Genomic DNA, 19,568 nt, shown 5'->3' with positions numbered 1-19,568 from the left:
ATTAAACTTACATGGATGCACATATTTTTAGCATTCTTCTTTGTTTGTGTGTGCACCACCTTGAGTGACACATTATTCTCAAGGTCATGCACTGAGCTGCAACAAAACGTTTAAGCAGTGTACTTTTTCATGAGATGAGTTGACCTAAAATTGGTGGTACAAAAGGTTTCAGGGGAGTTATGCAACTAATGCAGCCTAATATACATTTTGACTGTCTGTGTACTGTCGGGTGCCGTACATAACTTTAAGGTCAAAGCACTGTCTTCACTCTCATCTCCTTTCTTCCTGTTTCTCTGTCAGACTTTACTTCGTGGCTCCCTTAGAGATTTAGCACAACCCCCCTCTCTTTCTGCTTTTCATTCTTTTTCTTTTCCAGGCTTTATTGTGTTCTCAAGTGTTTATTAGTAAAAAGCCTCAGAGGATAGAAACCTTGATAAAAGATGGAGGTGGTAGACCAGTTAAAATGAAAGATAAATCCTCCTCATTTCAGAGTTATGAAGCCTAACTGTAGTGACATTTTAATTACTTACAAAACAAACCATAACCATTAATATGCATAACAAATGCTAAAGATTTCAAATGTATTGAGTCGATCCCAAAGCCAGTTTTTTGCTCTTATTCGATGCATGAGTGCAGCAGCGTAACACTGGTGCCACACTTGTCATCAGACCCACGCATCAACTATTAAGTATCAACACAATAATCTCTCCTTGCTCAGGGGGCTTGTTGCTCCAGTGAATTTTCCCCTGCACCCTGATGTGGAGCCATTTGATTTTCAAGTGAGACAAAGTTACACAAAAACTCTAAATGTGACAAAATATATGTTGACAAATGTTAAAAGTTACACTCGAAGCCATCAACTCAATAATTTGCAGTCTAACCAGAACTACATTAGAATTTAATGGTTGGTTGGTCTATAGCCCCTGCTGTAGCTCAGAACACTAAGCTTCAAAGGAACACAACCTTCTTGGCACCCTACCAGTACAAAGAGGAAACGACAAGACAGATACTCTCCACAGATCTAAAAAATAAAAATAGACAGTAGTTACAGGGGAAAAAGGGATTTTGAAGGCGGCTCTTTTAAAGTACTTTTCTAAGCTGACAGACTTCATGAAGAAATCATTAAACAAAGAGTATGAAGTCACTCTTGGAAGTCTTTCTGTCTGAGCATCAACTAATCTGGAGCTCCTTCATGTCTCAGTTGCAGGGTTTGGTCTTTAACATTATATTAGACATTTCAGTGATGTGAGAAGAGCTCACGTTGTCAAAAAGTCTCATATTCATGGATTAAACAATTGTCTGTGCTACACTGTAACTACGTCAGCGCAGAAGGTAGGGGGGTCGTCCACTTATCGGAAGATCGATGGTTTGATACCCAGCTCCTCCAATCTGCATGTCTGGATACTTGGGCTCAGTATCTTGCCCAAGGATACCTGAGAAATCCGAAACCCGAAATTGCTCCGATGGCTGTTCCATTGACGCGCGAGTGCATGTGAATGGTTACTAAGTAGCAGGTGGCACCATGTATGGTGCCTTGGCCACCAGTGCGTGAATATGAAAAGCAAGTGGCCAGAAGACTAGGAAAGCATCATACAAGTGTAGTCCACTTACCATTTACATCAAGGCCCTGATATCAAGGGGCCCATCAGTAGTCATTATCCAACTAACTGGCCCATTTGGCTATAACACTACAGTTCAGTACAGAGTGTAATGCCCAGCGTTGCATTCTAATCCCAGAATAGTTTGTTGTGTGTTGAATAACTTGCAATTGATCTGTACTGATTTGAACAAGATGTATCCCCATTTGCCTTATTGTGTAAGAAAGATGAATCCTTTTTGTTTTCATACTGGTAATGTAAAGTTCAGTAATGAGTTCATGCAGCACACAGAATAGGAAGGCAGTTTAAAGGTAATGGCAAACTGAGATTTGTTTAGGTAGGCAAGCAGGACAAGTGTTCATTGGGCTGATCCAGTGATTGAGTAGACAGGAGTGATGAGCTGAGTTTGATGGTCGAGACTGAGCAGGCAGGCCACAGACAGGAAGTCCAGAGTGGCAGGCTGACAGGCGGAGATGAATGTGAGCACAAGGAGACAAAAGGTAAACTCAGAAACAAAACCCAGGAATCTAAGGAATGAAAACACTACTTTGGCCTGAAATGTAGCTACCACTGTTGTGGACGATCTGACAAAGTTTGAGAGGAGAGGGTTGATATACTGCAGCCGTTGATAAGTTAGAAGAACAGATGTCCACACATGCCCACAGAGACAAGAGTACAGGGAACACAAAGAAAGAAAAATGAAGGGTAGAGGAGAGGCAGAGACTATAACAGATAAATTCAGATAGTTTCTATATAAAATGGAATACTGTGCCTCATGTCATGTCCAACATTCCTGAATTGTGGTAATCCGCAAGACCCAATCCTGGGCCCCCTAATTATTTTCTCTTTCTGTGCTCATCCTGGGACCCACAGTTAGGATTAATGATGTCTTCTCTTATGCCGATGACATCCTGCTTTACCTCTTGATCTGACCAATTCTGATGTACTGGATACACATGAAAATTGTCTAGTAGACAAGTACCAGAGGTCACAAAGCTTCATGCAGCTTAATATTCGTAAATCTAAGTTCTTACATTTCAGACATCCTGTCTTAGCCTCCTAAAGCTGCAAGAAATAGTATTAAATCCCCAGGTTGTCTTGCCAATAATGCAAAGCCCGACACTAAAACTTGCTTATATTTCTGTCAGGGAATTAATATGTCAGTCTGGATCATGAGAGAGTTATTCATGCTTTTGCCATCTCTGCAAAGGGATCTAAAAATCTCTGTACTCCTCTGTCAGCAACAAGACCAGCTACTTCTTCAAAATTCAGCAGCCAGACATGGGACTAAAAACAGGCAAATTACCAAGAAAATACTCACATTGATCTTATTTTGACTCAATGGTTTAGCTCCTTCAGGTATTTTTGAACTTTTTAAAGCCTCAGAACTGCTTACCATACTTCTTCAAAACCAAATATGATGTTGCACTTTATGGAATAGCCCTCCTTCTTCATCTTCCATGATATATTGGCTAAGTCTTGGCTTAAAACTCATTTTGATTCAAAAGTCTTGGTGCTATTTAATGCTCTGTCAACTTAACAATATTTTATTTTGTTCAGTTTTTTCTAATATTTCTATTTTTATATAGATTATTATCAGTGCACTGGTATGCTTTTGTCAACATTTCTCTGTTTTGTTCCTGCTACAGTTGGGTTTTTTATATTCAATTCCACATGATCCACATGGTTTCTTTTCATTAAGCAGAAGCAGAAGAACTAGGGGTAACATGATTAGAGGCTGTAACCTGTCTGTTAATAGTACGGAGTGCTTGGTTTTTCACAATTAAACATGTCTTGGGAATTAACTGTTGCTTCATGTCCCTCTACTCAGAAATAACCAGCGAAGCAGTGCCAGACTTTTGCTGGCACAGTAAGCCACCATGCATTACTCATTCCAAGATCGGTCCTCTGAAGTGGGGAATCATGATTTTACACTTCAGTCGTGGAAGGGAATTTAACACTTTTTAATTTATTCAGTTTGCTTGATGGTAGGCCCAATTGTTACATGACAGTCAAAGGTAATTTAAAAATTAGCCTAAGCTAATTATTTCCTCGTGTATGCAGGTGATCTCCCTGGCTGTTTTTGTCCAAACCTATGTTTTTGGCTGTTGTTCTGCACAGCTTTGCCTTCTGTTTAACAGTTTAGCTCTGCCTTTCTCACACTCAGATCTTCTTGTAAGCCAACGGGATCCTGTGATGGGCAGAATGAGGCTATGCTGGCTATCCTGTGTTGTGTTGTACTGAGTCTGGAGACAGTAAAAACCTGTGGTGAGGGCTCAGGGTACAAGGGTTCTGCTTCTCTGCATGCCATCATATTAGTTGGTCACTAACTGTTGTTACTCACAGTTGCAGTGTGGTGATTTTGCCATATTGTAGCAAGAATCGGTAGTGGATCAAAACCATGCCAGGCCAGGTGCAAACTGCTCCACTGGGCCCTTTGTGCATACCATGTAATTCCCTATTTAAAGATAGGCACTTGTGGCCCATGCATACAACAGACTACCAATTATAAAATGCAACCACCGTCCTCAGGGTAGCCTTACTGGAATTCATCTGGGAAGATCCTAATACTAACAAAAGCTGCCAACCATAATTTAAAAAATGTGTTTGAGATTGTTGTGGTTGTACACTGCATAAATACATAAATTAAACAGCAAAAAAATGCATTGCCAAGAGCCTGCACAATTTTTGCACATAACAATGCTCACACAGGAAACATTCCATTGCTATAAAACACAGTGCCTTGTGGGTTGTTATAGGCTTTGGTCACCCATCAGTGACTACTCACAAATTTGAACACCACTTTGTGTGCCTTCCATTCTGCAATTTCTTCAACAATCTGCCATTGGTATATTTTTCTTCATATCTTGCTTCATTCATTCTTAATAGACAATATTACCAATCTACTCTGCCTCTCTTGTTCCTATTGTGCTCCGAAAAAGTTTTATTTTTTGAGCTTGTAGAAGGAGCACTCAATAGTCATAGTGGTGAAAGGGATCTTAAGAAATACCTGCCAGACTGTGTGCACCTCATTTAAGGTAAAAGTCAGCAATGGATAATCCATTATGAACATCACCAGACATCCCATGCTGTTGGCTGTGGAATGAGCCTGTGGACGTGTTCGATTTGCATCACTAGCATGCTCGCTGAGTGGTGCATTGAATCAATGATTAATTAAGTACCAATAATGTAGTCAGCCTTAATTAATTGCATTGCTGTATTTATGTTGTTTACCAAGTGCTAATGAAGTGTAGCATACCTGAGCCCTGACCCTAGGTTTGGCCATAGCCCATGACACTTCACCATCGCAGGAATGTTGGAAAGATCCTTCCCTTACTTTCAAGTCATGTCAAGTACCTGGATTTTTTCCCCTTTTCTTCCTCTGTTGGTCCTGGTAGGATGTATACTATTGTGTTTATTCTCCAATACACATGTAGTCAACAGCAGCTTTTACTTTCACATGCCTTTTACCACCTAGTGTCTGGCCACTCTACTCTGCTGTGTTGGGGTTAAGGGGTTTGGAAAAGCTAGGGCAATGCCATTAATCGTTGTATATCTGAGTAGTAACACCAACAAATCCAACCATGCTCCTGTAACCAACCAGTAGGATCTGCTACTGCTTCAAGAAGGACATGATCCCTCAGCAGCTTCCCATTCTGTCAGCACAAAGCATTCTCATCCCAGGTTGTCAAATACAGATGCTCCTGAGTCATGTAATACACTTTCTTGCTGTGAATGGGTTTACACTGGAATCAGTTCAAAGCCCAGTGCATCTCAGAGAGACCCCAAAGGGTTCCTTCGGCGTCGGTATCACACATCAAGGGGCATTACAAGGCACTAGTATATGATGACCTGGGAATGACAATGGGCTGGTCAGCAAGCCTTTACTTTATGCTCCATTTTATTGCCTTCCATAAATTATGCAAGCATTGTGAAGCATCACCAAATCATTATGCATATGGATCCTTGCCAGTGTCAACAATTTAAGAACAATTAGAGGATAAACATTGTTGTTACATGCAGATTTTTGATGAAAATAATTGTTAGTTATCTAACAAGTGGTAGGCTCAAAATGTTGTCATACTTTGCTCAGTGCAGATGATAAAGGAAAGAGTCAAGGCTATACCAGGGACATGCATACAATAATATCAGGTTGCATGGAAACAGTGAGTCCCCAGCAAATTGAAGATAGAAACACTAATACCTCCCTGTCTAAAACTCCTTTTCACAAAATAGCCGAGGGACATATTAAAAGAACAGGACAGGCCAAAAAGCAAAACAGCTCACAATGGTGCCAAACAAGCTGTTAGAGGAAAACAAAGTGACACATACAGCATCTCAAACACAAGGCAGGTGCATTTAGCAGCTGCAAAAGACTGAGCACCACCCGCAAACAAGAGCCCTTAATAAATTAGATTTTTTACTTGGACCAAACCCCAAAGCACAAACAATTGAAGTATGCCAACAGGACACAGGCCTCATTTGATAATCAGTCTTTTTTTTCCAATTCAAAATGGGGGGTTAGTTATATGCTATACCCTACTGTGTTAAAGTCTGGAAAGGTAAGGTACACAGACTACAAACAGTTAAAACACCGAGCCACATCCTGCACACACATCCACTGAATAGCTCCCCTCTGGCAGGCGTCCATGCTGCCTCAGATGGAGGATTATTTGTTGGAGGGTCAGCTTTGTTTCAGAGGCTGTCCGTCTTCTGAACCTCAGCCTTTGTGCTCTCCTGCCCTTTACTGACACTAGCTGCAACAATGGCAGTGAATGTGCACAATAAGAAATACAGTATGGTACAATGAAATGACAACACTTTTGCTTTTTTTTTTTTTTCAGGGGAAATGGAGGAGCTGCTCAAAGCTGTAAAAGGTAAACCACTATGGAATAGCAAAATTGTTGGTATTATGTTTTTTGTTTTTTTGTCCATGTTTGTGTGTGTACTATGATTTTATGCCCACCAGAGGAGTAAGAAAAAGAACTGAAAAAGAAAAACTTACTGCTCCAGGTGTCTGGGCTGCTAGTCTTGTTGAACAAATACAATTTTAATTCTTCTTCTCAAAAATGTCATATTTGTCAACAATTCTTGGCTTCTGACAGACCATAATTTTACTGTGAATATGCTCATGTGGAAACATCCGTTACAATTAATACAATTTCATGCAGATTGTTGGTTTTATCTAACAGCTGTGACTTCAACAATACAGAAAATAAACTCACGGAAGCAGAATTGTTTTTGTGGGTGTTTCAGACAGGCTTTTTTTTTTTTTTTTGTAAAGGTAAGCTTTCATTCCCACTTGCAAATCACAAGCACTGATTCTTTTTCAAGGGAAAGGCACAATTAAGCAGGTAATTCTAGCTTTACAACCGTGTCTTCATGACTGGCGCTCTGCAGACGTTCTGTGGATATTAACAGCAGCTTAAAGGCAAAGCAGATCACTGCATGTGGTTAAAAGGCTGACAAGTCAAGCAAACAGCTTCAGTAGTTTGGGACATTTAAGGAGCAGGGATGAGGAAAACAATGGTTCACACATTTAAATTCATGAAAACAAGACTGAGACGACAGAATAAGCTGTGGTTTATGCTATGTAAAGCATAGTTTGCATGTTGCAGGCAAGATGCTGCTGCAGATCCAGATATCTTTACCTGGGGAAAGTTTGTGGTCTGTATTTTTAATGAGATTGCTGTCTCATTCTGAAACTTAAAATTGAGACTATTTTGGCTTCTTGTTGCACAAGTATTGACTTTTAGTGCCCGGAGTGGCCACTGGAGTCTTTTTTGAAATCCTCCAGAAAGCAAGTAAACCATGTTTGAATGTTGATGCTGTTGCAGTTTTCTTCAAGTTAAGACACTTACATCCCCTGTGGGACAGGGGGACATCAATACTATTGGATCTAACCCACAACTGTCTTGCAGCCCATTGACAGATGACGGCTTGAAAGCTTGTATCCTAACTATAGGCCCACATTCAGTTAAGAGAACCACGAGAAAAATCAGCCCAACAAGCTGACATCGCATGCAGTGAAAAATCAAAGGACTCCTTTTATCTCGGATTTGTATCGTCCAAACTGACGGAGAATAAAGGCAAGTGACATCTGCCTTGTCAACATCAAATGCTGTAACTTCTGAATATACTGTAGAAAACAAGTGACAACTCAACCTATAAGGATGACACTATAATTGAACTATTTGTATCAACAGTACTTGACATGAACTTCTTTTTTTCTCAGTTACTGCAGGTACCGTTTGAAGGAAGCATAAAAGAAAAAGAATGCAGCCATATGTCCTCATTTATTTTTCAGGAGCGCTTTATATGCAGACAAACATCCTGTACCATATGTGCCAAGCTGTATACAAACACCCTGTACCGTATGAAACAGCTTATGACAACACAACAAAGACCTTGCAGCTCGTTCAGCGCTCCGACCCTCGGTTGAAAAAAAGTGCTGGCAAATGTTCTGTTAACTACTTACTGGTGGTGTCAGTTGTTATATGACTGTTCCCATCTTCAGACAGTATCAGAGCTTTTGGGGAACAGTTCCCACTCACTCTGGGTGCCATGTGGACTTGCTAAAGTGAAAACAAAAGTATTTGGATTTCACAGAGCCACACAGATGGCTACCAGGGTCTTTGCTGGTCTTAAGTCACTGAAGTTAAGGAGTTGACATTGGCGTTTATAGCAAATGCTTTATACAAAGAATTTGCTGGGTAAATTACTACCACTTTTTTTGACAAAGAGTACCAACGACAGCCCACCCAACACCACCAAATAAGGAGGAGTTTGTGGTAGCAAATAGCGTTGGCAGGTGCAACACATGAGTGAAAAAATTATTGGTGAATTACTCGCCTCTGGGTTACTTCCATTCAGTGCAAGCAAAGGCTCAAATAAAACATTCGCATCATAAGGCAAATCATATTTGCATCTTGCATTGGTTCAAATTTGAACTTTGACTGGTAAAGTCAAACACGTTCTCAGCGGGTGTTGGCCTCCACCAGGATTGTCCTGTGTCTCCAGTTGTGTTTATGATATTCATAGACAGGATCTCAAGGCACAGGCTGGGGGAGGAAGTGGTTCGGTCTGGTGACCTCAGAATTGCTTCTCTCTTCCCACCGTGACCTCCATCATGCACTGGAGCAGTTTGCAGCTGAGTGTGAAGTGGTCAGAAAGAGAGTTAGCACCGCCAAGTCTGAGGCCAATGGATCTCTGCTGGAAAACGGTAGATTACTCCCTCTGGGTTGGGAAAGAGTTAGTGCTCCAAGCAAGGGAGTTCAAGTATCTTGGGTTCTTGTTCACGAGTGAGGGTAGAATGAAGCGTGAAATGGATCGGCACATTGGTGGAGCATCTGCAGTGATGCAGGTGCCATTCCAGACCGTTGTGGTGAAGAGGGAGCTGAGCTGGAAGATAAAGCTCTCCATTTACTGGTCCATCTTCGTACCATCCCTCACCTATGGTCATGAGCTCTGGGTAGTGACCAAAAGAATAAGGTTGCGGATACAAGCAGCCAAAATGAGTTACTCCGAAGGATGGCTGGGCTCAGCCTTAGAATTGGATGGATGGATGTATGGATGTATGGATGTATGGATGGATAGATGGATGTATGGATGTATGGATGTATGGATGGATAGATGGATGGATGGATGGATGGATGGATGGATGGATGATATCGCACAGCCTCAATCAATAGCAAAGAAGTTATTGTGGAAGAGACATTGACTGTTGCCTTGTCTAACCAGCCGATACTGCATGTTGGCCATGAAAATACAAACTACCCCACACAGGAGATGCTGCCTGGCTGGCTGTGGGTGATAATTAGGCACAGATTGTAGGCCACCGTTAATATCATATTTCACTGTATGTATTAGTAAGCTAGCTAACAATAAATAACAGAATAGCTCTCTGTGTTCGTTGCATCTGGCACAGCCTACATTCAGCATGAATATCGCCTTGGCAGGCAGGCGATGGTCACTCACCTGCTTTTGCTCATGTGAGACCATGCCTTAATAGCAAGTGTCTGCTATGAATGGCTGTACACCTGCATGAAAATGACTGGATGTTGCCAGTCAGCTTGTAGCCAAACAGCTGTTGAATGAGCCAGTGATTGAAGTATGAATGAAGCAGCTGTGGCTAATCAGCTAACGTAAGTTCACTATCAGTGCTGTGCCTGAATTAACCCTGTGCTTGATCTGCTGCTGTTTATTTACATGTACCCACATGTCAGTATAAGGTCTCAGCTACATGTGCAAAGTCAGAGTAAAAGATAAGCCGTTACATTTCCTGTATAGCCCACTGTGTTGATTCAGAACTGCGACTGAAAGTTGTAGCTGGTGTGGGCAGCCTGTAACCCAATGGGAACCTGTGCTGTTTTCAGGTTTTGTTGAGAAGCAGTTGACATTAATTCTCCCTGTGAGAATTCCCTTCAGTGCAGTGCTTCGAGGTATGTGGACCCTATGTGTTTCAGGCAGTGGTTCATAGACTGAAAAACAATCCAAGGTCTTCTAGATTTCTTCAACATCTCATGGCCTTCAGCAGGTAACAGAGTTTGTTCACTTGGGATGGAGAGGGATGTATAGAATGCTGGGTATGTCTTAGACTTAGCCTCAAAATGTTATATACACTAAACATGTGATGGGAATATTCCACATTACTGAGTGACACCCGGCTGATCATTAAATCCTAGTTGAACACATTAATATTAGACAAAACTGAGTGTAATTGCTGCTCTCTGGGGCAAACCTCTGAGCTACCAGCCCTTTTCACAGAGGGAGTTCTGCCTTGATATTATGTACTATTAAATAGGAGGCTTATTTTGTCTTCTCGCTTCCTGGAGGTGTGAGCCCAGCAGGTGCTGCGCTCCAGCCGTGCCTCATAGTTATGGAAGTAGCTGTTTACATTTTACCAGCAGGTATAGATTGGCAGGGGTTTGGGGATTTCCAAGTTGTGCAGAGGGGACTAAGGGGTTTAGAGGTAGCGCGGAGCGTAAAGTTAGTTGTGTTTGTTTATGTGAGGCTGCAAGTGACATGAATATTTAACGGTGTGTGAGCATCCATTTGAGAAAAGCACGGGTGGGTGCGTCTGTATCCTAATGAAGGGGGTTTTCCTCTGAAACAGAGAAATGACTCCTGAGAAAAATTGCAGGTACAGCTATGATACAAGAAGGGAGGTGATTTCTTTTTTTTTTTTTTTTTTTCAAAGGTTGGTACCTTGAAAGATTGATTTTTTTTTTTTTTTTTCAAAGGTTGGTACCTTGAAAGATTGAAAGACAGATTAAAAAATGATTACGAATGACTCATCTCCCTCTTTTGAACTCATATCATATGACACCTGGATTCCTTTTCATAATGTTTCCTTTCAAACGGCAGATAAACCCCGTGGCAACCCATTTCCAATTTAACAACTATCACGCCTATCGCCTCCTTTCTTCAGTTCTGAAAAAAAAAATGAGGTAAGCTAATACTTTATTTACAGAGTTCTAACTTTATTAAACACACCTACAGTGTACAAGCCAGTGTGATGTATTGCAATAACCGCAATATCTTTGTGGAGCCTATAATGCTCAGCTTTTGTTGACAATGTGTAAGGGATTTGTTGACTCAACTCTGAGATCAGAAGTGGAAGCTGTAGTGCTGTAGAGCTATCTTGTATTATATAGAGAGGTGTTGCAGTGTTTGAGTGCAACTGCGTTTAAAGGGATCCTGATATTTACTTTAGATTGACACCTGTCAGCAAGTCAGAAACAAGTAACCTGCTGTGATGTAACGGACGATATATCATCTGTATTTCCCTGAGAGAGGCAGTCTGACCCAGTTGTTGAACCGTCTCAGGCTTCCATTTATAAATATTTGACTATGCCAGCAGAAAATTTACATTGCTCTTGTGCTGTCAGATATGTAGAGGCATGTTCCGGTGCTGACGAGCAGCAATAATCAGCATGGATTTTCAAGGAAGATGGAACAGCTGGAAACCACAAAAGAACACATCATCACAGCTTAATACATTACCTTCAAATCTCTCTCTCTCTCTCTCTCTCTCTCTCTCTCTCTCCCTGTAAAACAGACAAACCATGCTGCACACATTTCCCCGGGCCTTTATGTCTTTGTTTCTTTTTTAGCACAAATGGGTGCACACACAATCAATAATTGCTCTCAGCTGCTGTTCATTCTTAAGCTTGATTTTTGAGCACTTGAAAAACAGTCGCCTCTATTTTGTATTCACGGGACAGAGAGATAGAACTGTTAATTTCAGAAATCAGGTTAACACCACACCATGCATTTTGCTGTCACAATTAACCCAACGCTTGTCCTGTAATGTAGTATTAAAATTATGGTGTGTTGCTGCTGTTGCTCTGGGAGGAGTGTGAGCAGCTGGAATAGCAAGCAGTGGGTTTTGATGATTTTGACAGGGCTGGTATTTGATGCCCTGTTGATGCATGACGGTTGGCTTATTGCCCCTCCATCAGCGGGGTGCCAGGAGGGTCATGCTTGTTTGTTGATTTTTTTTGTGTGGAAAGTGCACGGAGGTTCCCGCTGTTTTGTTACTGTGGCTTGAAGTCAGACCTTTTTATCAGCTGACAACCATCATTTTTCTTATACCGCCTAGAGTCAGCTTTCTGCTCATTCGTAGGAACTTGTGAGTTACAGTGTGCAGCCAAGGGGACCAGGGATGATAACCAATAGCAACAGCTGCTACCTATGGAGTCTACATCTATTCAGCTGAATTCCCAGGTGCTGCAATTGATAGATCAGGGAATAATATTCTAAACTCTGCGGGCAGTATAGCCTACTGGCCATATTTCTGGTCAGAGGCCAGCGTCAGTGTGGCAGGGTTTCTATGCATTTTAATGTGCGCACATATTATGGCTTGCATACATCTGAGCATCAGAATGTGCAAGCTTTACCTGTCAAAAATGTCATAAAATTGAGGAAATTATGATTACAAATTTTCTTATTTAGCAAAGAAAAAGCTTCAACATGATATCGACTGTTTTCAGTGTGTGTCCAAAACAATAAAATGCTCGAGTCGAAATCATGAAAAATAATAACCAGAAACAGGTCTAACTTTCTAATGATTTTGTCTGATGGCAGAACATGCCAAATATGTCAGTGCTGTTTAAATGAAAGCATGCCCGTACGTCCCTAGAAGACTAGGAGTGGCAGGATTGAAATGTCAGAAACATCAGCGAGACTGTTCCCATGGAAACAGAATAATGCTCAGAATGCAAACGTATGCTGACAAGTGTGCACTCACACACACATCCTTAAGTGCCGCACAAAGCTCATGTGTAAATTTGCATTTTAGGAATGCTGCTCAAGCTGTGCTCTTAAGTGAGTCACATTGCGTGACATGGTTCTTATCATCTTATGATGCAGAGTTTATAAGCAACCCCAAGTTAAATATCATTTTCATGGAGGAAAGAATCTTATTATAAAGGAGTGGGAAAGTCATAACATCAGGAAATTGGGACAAACTGTAAAGCAGGAAAGAATAATGACACTCACTGAAATTAAAGCTAATTTTAATCTTAATGAATTGACTTTTCTACAGTATTTACAATTGAAATCCTTATTGCAGAAGCTCATGTTTCAGAGCTCCACACTGGCCTCAAATAAGTCTATAAAGTTTAGATACTGTGACTCGAGTTGTTAAAGTCTCTCTTAAATTTTTATCTGTCTTTATCTGAGGCCAGTGCGGAGCTCTGAAACATGAGCTGGCTAAAGGTAAATAACAATGGGAGTGTGGATAAAAACACAATCGCCACTTGAACAATGGGACACTATAATACAACATAGAAACTACTTATCAAAATCCATTAGATATAAACTTTTGCACTGAACTCCATATTAATACATCAAACCTATGCTGGTGTGGTTGTGGAAAGAGAGGATACTTCATACATTGAGCATAGCGTTAGTTCAGGCAGGACACGATGTCAAGCTCAGCTCACATCCTAGCTACATCAGCTGATCTCAAACAGCCAATCAACCGATGGATCAGCTGATTGATGGAAGGGAGTCAGCTGATAGATCACATGATTCCTTTCTATGCGACCAATTAGCAAATCTCTGGCCTGCTTTCTGTTGCTGCCTTCTTTGCAAGCTGCATTGCAACCTGCCTCCACCCCAGCTCCTCCTTTTCATGCTGTGTCTGACTTATCAATGTCATTTCTGTTTGTCATTGTATGACTTTTATCTTGTGAAGCACTTTGTGAGTCCTCTCTGTGAGAAGTGCTATATAAATACATTTACTTACTTACTTACTGGGGGTTCTTTGCTGCTGCTCTCCCTGCCTTAGGCTTTCCATGTAGGCACATGGAAGGGCAGGGAGGTTTGCTCTTATTGCCTGAGGCTTTCCTCACTTGCACATGGAAGGGCAGAGAGGTGTGCTCTCTCTGCCTAATGGCTTTCTACGTAGGTGCGTGGAAGAGGCTTTCTGCGTGGGCCCAAGGAAAGGTAGAAAGGCCCCAGAACAGAGCCACACCGCCAAATATAATACTGCAAATGGAAATAAAATTTTCTTTGACTAAAGTGTTCCTAACTGAAATATATTACGGCACTGCCCAGAAATAAGAAAATCTGGGAAGGGAGTCCAAAATATGTTATGTTCAATGCTAAATACGGCTGTACTACTATGCCCAGAAGTGTTAAAGTGGATGGTGAAAAATCTGGAGTAATACAACGTCTGTTAACACTGGCATTCTTTTCTGTATAAAGGATCATTCTTATGAACTGGAAAGTATGGAAACTAAATTATTTTTGTTTAAATAACTGGCTGAGGGATTTCATAGAACTAATAATGATGGAGCGTGCAGCCTCAGCCATACAGGGGCTTTATAGAGATGGTTTAGATGGACCATGGACACTCATCAAAGAATATATACAGACAGTACCAGGAATGGCATTCTGAACCCTTTAAGTAGAAGGCAGAAAACCTCTTGGAGTGGAGATGGAGTGCTGAAATAATGATCTCCTAAGCAAGTATACTATTATTGATGTATTTCAGTCTGTAATCTCTGGAGAATTGTCTTGTTTGTGTACAGTATTGTATTGTGATTGTGCGGTGTTTGTATTTGGTCTTTGTAGTGTTCATATATAAGCCATATATATGCTACATGTGATCTGGGTGAGTGAACATTCATTCCATGTGCATCTGATGATGTCGTTTGTTCATTCTGGTTACAACTTACCTGTTCAACACATTCAATATCTGGCTCTCCAACTGTAATAACAAGTACATCCACTTGTGCAGTTCTCTTTAAACGTCACATTACGCTGACAAAAAAGGGGACTGGACGATACAAATGAGTCATTTTCAAATTTTACTCAGTCGCTCCTGTATGACACGTCAAGCTACCTGAGCTCTTGTGTATTTGTCTTCCTTGTGTTTCCTGCTTTATGAGTAACCATTGTCTTGTCTTGTTTCAGATCCCACATCCTGTCAGGTTTCCTCCTTTCTGATTACTTGCCATCCCTTAATGTGCTTCACCTGTGTCTCAATGTGTTTCACCTGTGTCTCAATGTCTCCCTCAGTGTATTTAAGTCCCTGTCTTCCCCTCCTGTGTTGAGTGAGCATTCCAGCATTGTCCTAGTGTTTTTTGTGAGTTTGTTTTTGACCATGTTTGCCTTTTGACCGTCCTTTTTGCCTGTCGAATTGGATACCTTTGCCTGTGTTACTGATCACCCTTGTACCAACCTGAGTCTGATGAAAGACCCTGAACTTTAAACTGAGTCTGTGTCTGCTTTGTGAGTCGTTCTCCAGTTTGTGCTTGACAGTTTCTTTATTGGGGAGTTTAGCCAGGAGAGTGTATAATATTATCCCTCACCGGTTTTTGTTGTGTTTTCATTACCTTAGAATGAGCCGATTATATCTACATTGGGAGCAGGTCCTCTTCCACGGAGTCCGCCATGTTTCTACAGTAGCCCACAACAGAAAAACCAAACACTGGCTCCAGAGAGGGTCTTTTGAGTTCTTACCTTAATTCCACTGTATGTGGCTGTAAGGTAGGAGGGGAATTCAGTTGGTTGTTATCTGTAACTTCACCGCTAGATGCCGCCAAATCCTACACACTGCTCCTTTAAGATCAAATTTTGTGTTCAAACATTGATGGATTCCAAATGCAGTTTACAGTTAACAACATGGTACTGTACCCTCCATTTAGACTAAATGGGAAATGGTCTGCATTTGTATAGTGCCTTTCTAGTCTTCTGACCACTCAAAGCGCTTTTTCAGTACATGTCACATTCACCCACTCACACACACAGTCACATGCTGGTGGCCGAGGCTAATAAACATGGTGCTACCTGCTACTCAGTAACCATTTACACGCTCTCACGCATCAATGGAACAGCCATCAGGAGAAATTTGGGGTTCAGTATCTTGCCCAAGGATACTTAACATGCGGACTGGAGGAGCCGGGGATCAGTCGATCCGCTCTACCTCTGAGCCACATCCACCCCCCCACCCCCCCAATCCCGCCCCCAAAAAAACCTACAGTGCACAAAATGTTCAGCACCAGGGACGGCGACACGGTGCAGGTTTAGCTCAGGTACTAATGTAAAGAGTCTGTCCAAATGTTCTGCTTTATGGGAACATGCACCTGAACATATCTGGGACCGGTTCCCTGATTATCCAGCCAGGTTTTAACTACCGCTCTCTCTCTATAGGAGCCAAATCTCTTGGCCCTCATAGAGCTCAACACTGGAGTCCAGACATGCTGAGATAGGACAGGGCAGGCAGTGGGTGAGCACATGCTGACCAGCCAACTGAGTGAGGAGATGGGAGCTTTGTGTGGGGTCAGTAACCAGTGCCTCTCCTATAAAGTCCCTATTTTACCCAAAGCAGTAGTACTATAGCACATGAGCTGAAGAGAGGAGCAACATCACTTCAGTTTGCCAGGATCACTGCTCACTCCTCCTATTTCTCTCTCTTGTGTGTCTTAGAAATCAACAGGAAATGTTCCAGCTTAATGACTGGTAAAGTAAAGTAAGTCTGATGTGGGCTGCCCTTTTCATAAAGCAAGGCTGTAAAAGCTTGTGAATGTCTCCTTGTCCTTGTAATCCATTGTGATCCATTGTGAACATTTTTTTCTCACAGTAGAACAATGAATACACTATAAATTCCTTTGGGGATGCTGCGCTCCATGCAGTATACATACCACCTCATATTGCCAATGTAAAAGACACATCTAGAGGTGGAACTGAACAAACACAGGTACAAAAGAATAATGCAATCCTTACTATTGTTCAACAACAAACAAGCAAATGGGAGATATAGTGATGGAAGAAGTCCTCTCGCCAAAGGTTCAGCACACACAATGATTACAATGTAAATTTCCCTGAAGCAAAGCGATTTTGTAAGAGCACTCCCTCAAAGATAAAATGTCTCACACACCTTTCTTACACATTCTTTTAAAACAGCCATCCCATAGTTTCTTTCTGTAAATGCTCTGCCTGCTGCTTAGATACAGAACACACACAAATAGAGGAAGACACTGGAGCAGCAGAGAAGAATGAGGGGAAAATATGGAGAGAATGAGAGAAATGAAAGGCAACAAGTAATAAAGCAAGACAATTGGCCCGCCCCCGCACACAGACTTGCCAATCATAACGTTGCATTGGGCCACCTCAGATCAGGGTCCAACAACAACCTGCAATCGTTTCAGATTTCCGTCATCTTCAGGCTGGTTTTGTGGATTTGGAGCTAAATGTTGTGCCTGGGGCACGTCATGTATTAATGGTACTCGTTACCTGGAGAGGTTGGAAAAAGATATACGTTTCCTCCCTGTTCCAAAACCAAAATCAAACCCTGAAAAGTGTAGGGTTAGCTAGCTAGCTACTGAAGATATAGCCTACTAAATGTATACACATGCTGCTTTTGCTTTTTAATGATTATAACAGTGAGAAAAAGACCGACCCTGCTGTACAGGAACCAGTGAAGGGAAGCAGGGAAACTTTGCTGATATTCAACCAGCTGTGTGTCATCGCAGTGTGTGCAGAAGAACGTTGTTTGACTTCTCCCGCAGATCCCTGCCCGTCCGGCAAAGCCAAACACCGTTCATCTGCATACACTGCGATGCCACACAGCTGGTTCAACATCAGCAAAGTTTCCCTTTATATTCATTTTCTTGTGTGGCGATCAGCAGTGATGTGGTGGTTCACTTTTACACTGTGATCTGTAGCCTATAGTTGGGCTTTAGCTTCTAACTATCTTTGTCTTTTTAACCTGTTGTTGCTGCTGAGTCAGTTTGACATCCTGGATATATCCTTCAAACACAGACTGTAGACCCCTCTGTCTGCTTCTCTCTGGAATCACAGGGAGTGCAGTTAGTTACAGTCTGGGCTCCATGCTTACTCAGCATGGACCATCACAAAGGGGGGAGGCTTAGCAAAAGGTCAATTAAGAGGAAACGTGAGACAATGGTTGCATCTGAAATTGCATACTATGCACTACATACCCAATATGTGTACTATTGCACACATAAGAGTGCATGCTTCTTTCTTCATGGTGATACAGTTGGCAGGTGTAGTTTTGTAGGAAGAATATCTCCTCCATGAAACTGCTCACAACAAGGTCTGTGGATTATCTTGAGTAACCAGGTCATGATTTCTGAAAAAAGACATTGCTGTTGAGTTTTTCAAATGGCTTTTTTGGCACTTTGGGAAGCACATTATATTCAAGAGAAGGCAGACATCTCTATGGCCGATATCTCCAACACTCTGCAACTCACACCAAAACAATCTAGATGTAAGAGGAAAAATGTGTATTTTTGATTCTGGGGCGAACTGTCCCTTTAAGTTACTTTTAATCATGTACAGTATCTGTGATTATAAAGGTTTTGCTATTGTTTGGAGTGTCTATCTTCTGCACTTTGTTATTTTAATCTTAGTAAAGGGAAAGGAGGAGTTTGTTTGTGTGGGAATATACTGTATGTACTTCATGAATGTTTCATGATAGCAACAAAGCTGTGAGATAGAAAGTAATGAACACCCCTACTCTCATTTAGAAATGAAACAGGACATCATTAAACTTTTTTTCCACTGCATAAATCGAAAATAAGGTAGCTGTATATCACATTTCCATAATGCATGGCAAGATAGAGCTATTTACGAGACTTAATTACACCATCAAAACAAATTAATATTCTGCTCTCCATCTCCAGTAATGAGAGGTGTGCCTTCCAAAAATGCGTTATTGACAACAGAAGGAACAAATTGACTCATAAATCAGCTTGTGTGTGTGTGTGGGGGGGGCTGCTGCCATGTCTAGCTGCAGGCTGGAGAGTAAAAATACAACAGGAAAACAGGTGCCACAAACACAGCACAAGAGAGCCTTGTTTTATCTGTCACCATGCAGTTTACATGTATGCACAGGGGTAGATTTTGAGGGAGGGTGCAGGGGACACGTCCTGCTCAATATTTAGAAAATGTGCAATTGTCTCTCGCAATAAAAACATTTAAGTAGCAGATGACTTTTATTTTGACAAAATCAAAGACATTTCCACCTTAAATTGATGCAAGAAAGTCACAAAATGGGGGATAAAAATTCACCAGAATGCAGGACATTAAGTATTCGATCCCTAATCTTGAAATAAAGTCTATGCCCTTTAATGCACAACGTGATTTTGCCAAGTAGGACATGCTCCTGGATCAACATCCCACATTGTGCTCCTGGACAAACATTGCAATCAACCAATCACAGCCCTCTGTCATCATCTGTGTGCTGCTCTTGTGCTTCTTTCAAAATTTGTTTATGCTTCTTCGGAGCTAAGCTAGTTTTCCAAATTGAAGTTAGTAAGTGAGCAACAGAGTTGGGTATAACGTGTTACAAAGTACTTTGATTACTTTTTGCAGTAACGAGTAACCTAACGCGTTAGTTTGCTGTTTGAGTAATCAAATACTTAAGTACATTTTCAAACAAGACATCAGTTACTTTAGCCTGGTTCCAGACCATAGACCCCGCCCACTCAACCA

This window comes from Epinephelus moara, chromosome 9 (genome assembly GCF_006386435.1).
Source record: "Epinephelus moara isolate mb chromosome 9, YSFRI_EMoa_1.0, whole genome shotgun sequence".
In the NCBI taxonomy this organism is placed as follows: Eukaryota; Metazoa; Chordata; class Actinopteri; order Perciformes; family Serranidae; genus Epinephelus; species Epinephelus moara.
Note: the sequence above shows the minus strand (reverse complement) of the source record.